The sequence below is a fragment of the Miscanthus floridulus genome, unplaced genomic scaffold, assembly GCF_019320115.1.
Source record: "Miscanthus floridulus cultivar M001 unplaced genomic scaffold, ASM1932011v1 os_1455_1_2, whole genome shotgun sequence".
Taxonomy (NCBI): domain Eukaryota; kingdom Viridiplantae; phylum Streptophyta; class Magnoliopsida; order Poales; family Poaceae; genus Miscanthus; species Miscanthus floridulus.
The window spans coordinates 4,959-9,303 of record NW_027097731.1 but is presented as its reverse complement, the minus strand read 5'-3'; the positions used below and the strand labels follow the sequence as shown (position 1 = coordinate 9,303).

Below are 4,345 nucleotides of genomic sequence, written 5' to 3'. Positions count from 1 at the left end.
ATGCTTGATATAGTTATGATTAATGATGAATTTTTGTATATGTTCACAAAGTGCTTAGCTCAATACATACGTGAGTTAAGTGGTTGACACTATGTAAACATGGTGCTTAGATATTGTTTGCCTATGGATGCCCTCTGCACTCTAGGTCATGTGGTAGATCATGGGTGTGACACTCCCATTGAGTCCTTTATAGTCCACTCCCTATTTGTAGAGCACGTAGAACATGATTGTGAAGGGGGACAAGCTCTGTTCTTGATCTTGCTTAGTAATGTTCCTTATGCATAGCTCCAAAGTTAGTTATGATATAGATGATAGTGTATATATTAGGGTGTACAAAAGACTTAATAGATAAGTAATGACTTAGGAATCTTTTGCTCTTAACAAATCTCCTGCTTAGGTATACTACATTTTATGAGTCTCTCTTTCTATCTCTGGAATACCATTATTACCTTATATTTATCATTTATTTATCCCTTGACTTACCCCTGCCATAGCATGAGAGTGATTATTATCATAAGTATATATATTTGTTAATATCTCTATGCCAACACCACTCCATACGCTCCTCCCTATGGTAAAAAATATAAATAACGATACCTGGTATACTCCCAGGTGAAATGCTACAATGGTATATTATCTATGTGTTTGTGGATACTTTAATATATATATAATTTTTCTCTAAAGTCTACAAGTGTCATTAATAATTTCCAACCACGCATTTTTGGCATTATGCTAGGGAGACAACCTAGTAACAAGTGATGCTAAGAAATACCAACAAGCATTTCTGGTGTCGTTGCTGGGGAGGGGCACATGGCTAAAGAGAATTAACCAAATAAATACTTACTGATAAAATAATAACATCTACTTTAGCAGGCTTACCCTTGTTTGTCTTTGTTTATATATTATACAAGGTATTGCAGACTTGGTTGTGATTCACCAACAATTTCCAATCAGAATCAACCAAATCTAGAGGAAGCTCAACACCGGTTCCTAAAGTCATGGCTGAGAAAACTCTAAGTGAATTCTCTGCTCCAAGCACCGAGAACATCCGCACTAGACCAACATTGAAAACCAACAACCTTGAGTTTGAGCTCAAGCCAAGCCTCATCAACATGGTGCAAGCTACCCCATTCAATGGAAAGGCAGATGAAGATGCTAGTGCTCACCTTCAGAATTTTCTAGAGATTAGTAGCACAGTTGTCATCAAGGATGTTGCTCAAGACATCATACTACTCTATCTATTTCCATTCTCACTAGTGGGAAGAGCGCAGCAGTGCTTCTACATCAACAAAGATCACATTAACACTTGGGCAAGATATTCAAAGGCCTTTCTAGAAAAGTTCTTTCTTGTAGGCAAGACCAGTGCCTTAAGAGGAAAGATTTCAAACTTCCAACAACAGAAAGGAGAAACCATTCTAGAAGCATGGGAACATTTTCAAGAATATATTTTAGATTGTCCTCATCATGGGAAGGAAGATTGGTTGCTCATGCAAAGTTTCTACCATGGATTAACCCAGAAGGCTCATGAACAACTCGATGCCACTACTGGAGGATCATTTATGTCACTCACCCCTAGAAAAGCTAAGACTCTTATGGAAAAGATAGCCCCTAATCAAGGCTAGTCATCATGCAACATTCAATTATGCAATGAGAGTGTAGAAGTACCAGAAGAGGTATGTGCACTGTGAACCAAGATGGACATACTGTTCAATTGGCTTGAACGGTGAGCCAATTACAAGAAAGATCGTCAGGCTATTCAAGATGCATTCAATGCTTAGAATGTATGTGGAGAATATTTGGGGGTAGAATTCCCTGAATATCAAGAGGATGCAAATATTGTCATCAACAATTCTGCTCCACAACAAAAGAGACAAGGGTGGAATCAACAACAATGGTCGACTTACCAAGGTAAGTACCCAAGTAATTACTATAATTCTTCTACTCCTAAGCAACCATCCTTGAGAGACCTGATCTTAGAACAACCTAGGATTAATGAGAATATTTCTAAGAAGCTTGCTTTTAATGATAAGGTCCTAGAAAGCATAAACACTAATGTGGATAGTTTTTCTTTTGCTATAAAAGACTAACTTTGCTATAATAAAAAGATAGCAACTCAATTAGCCCAATTGGCTATTGCTCTGCCTGCTGCTACTAACCTTGAGACGGTAAACATCATAACTACGAGAGGTGGCAAGTCTACTTGTGATCCACCATATCCAACAAGGACAGGTAAGACACCAGTGGCAATGTAGGAAGAGGAGAAAACAACTGATGAAGTTGAAGAATTTGGGCCACAAGAGCGAGAGTTACAACAAGATTTTCATGACATGACCCTCCTACCCTTTCCACGTAGAAATCAGAAAGCCAAAATGGATGAGCAGTTTGTATCTTAGAGACATCCTCAACAACAAAAGACCACTACCTTCCACTGAGGTAATTAAGTTAACAGAGGAGTGTAGTGCGGTCATCCTAAATACTTCACCTGTGAAAAAGCAGGATCCAGGATGTCCCACTATTAATTGTTCGATCGGGAGCTAGAACTTCGAGAATGCATTATGCGATCTTGGAGCGAGTGTCAGTGCCATGCCCAAAAAGGTCTTCGACAAGCTCAACTATTCAACACTCACACCAACATCAAAGTGCTTGCAACTAGCTGACCAATCGGTCCGCTCTCCTGCGGGAATCGCTGAAGACATTCTAGAAAAAATACAAAACTTTTTTGTTCCCATAGATTTTGTAGTACTTGACAAGCAGGAAGACATGAGAACACCCCCTCATACTTGGGAGACCCTTCCTGAGCACTACAAATGCTCACTTTGATGTCAGAGCCAGAGAAATTAAATTCCATATTAATGGAAAGGAAGAGCGATTCGCCTTTAAGCCAATACCGGAACAATGCTCTAATTTGGAGTGGCGTGAAAAGCAAGTGCTGCCGTTAAGGTCTCCATCTCCTGGATCGATGGATGCACCCAAAGAATAAACCCGAATGGAGAAGTTCAGTTCGGAGGACTCAAAATCCTAAACCCTCACCGGGAGGTAACTCGGTAGTTATCCATATTTACTTTTTCATATTGCATTAATCATTTTATCTTAGCATATTTACTTTTTAATATTTGCATCATAAAATGAAAATTCTCATCATGGCATTATAAAAATCTAAGCCCCATGTAAGTAATTTTTACGACGTAAAAACCCATAAGAAATATTTACCGTGGAGGCGTAAAAATTTAACAATACCATCATTCATCTTGTTATATTTCATAGTATCATAAATATTTTTGCATTGCATTTTTATACATATATACGGTATAAATATGGGCATCGGGACCCACAGACACATGGGGCCCACTCAACCACCACACATCACCTCCATCTCTTCACTTCCACCTCCATTCTCCACTACCTTCCACTCTACCAACCATTCTGTTGTATCTCCACCAAAATTCTCCATCGACGCCCACCATCACATGCCTAAGCATGAAGGAAGGAAGGGTCAGGAGAAAGAGGAGGCCATTTGGCCACTATGTGGGCCCAACCGGCCCCACCACCAGGGCGGCCAGCCTGTTGCAGCATCGGCTATAAATGGCAGCCCCAAACTTGTTGCTCTCGGCCACAACACAAGTCAATTCTAGTGTTCAAGTTCAAAAACTTAGAAGCAAAATTTGTAGTTGAATTTCTTTTGAGAAGTAGTAATGTGGAGTGAGAAAGAGTGAAAGAAAGTTTGGGTGTGAAAGTAGTGGTGAAATCTTGAGTAAAAGAGGGAGAAGTGCTGCTGCAATTTGAGAGGAAATATATAATTTAAGAGTAGTGGTGCTGCCCAATTTGAGGGAAAAGAATTGATTAGAATATTCAATAAGCAAAAATGAACGACTAACCGTTGGACGATTGACTTCTGGACGGCTACCCCTAACATTTTATTTTCTCTAATCCCATTCCACGAGTTGTGTTTGTCCATTTTTGTGCAGGAAGATGAGCAAGTTGATAGGCAAGATCAAGTGGGCGGCCTCGTTCCATTCAATAAGAAGTTCATCATCCCGAGCGAGTGCCATCATGGATGTCGACCCTCCATCCCCCGCTATTGGACAGTCATCCCAAGCTGCCCCTGCAGAGAAGAACGTTCTACTTCAAGAGAAGCAGCTCAAGCTCTGAGGAGACAGAGAGAAGGACGTCTACAAAAAGTTGAAGAACCAAGACTTTGTCCTTACTCCAGCCTATGATCCAGCTCTGCTCCAAGCTACAGGGGAGACACAGGAAACTGGTTATGATGTACTGGATTAGACAACCAAGATCCATTACCCAACTAGAACCTCGGTTTGTATGTGGTGGATTCTCTTGTTTTTGACTT

The 4,345-nt window shown here is 40.2% G+C and overlaps 1 non-coding gene across 1 annotated transcript; it reads right to left on the bottom strand.

Annotated features, from left to right (window-relative positions):
• Positions 1–1,363: 1,363 nt before the first annotated feature.
• On the bottom strand, positions 1,364–1,471 carry LOC136534061 (small nucleolar RNA R71). Its single transcript, XR_010778649.1, has one exon. It is a non-coding gene; the product is annotated as a small nucleolar RNA R71 (small nucleolar RNA).
• Between the last annotated feature and the right edge of the window lie 2,874 nt (positions 1,472–4,345).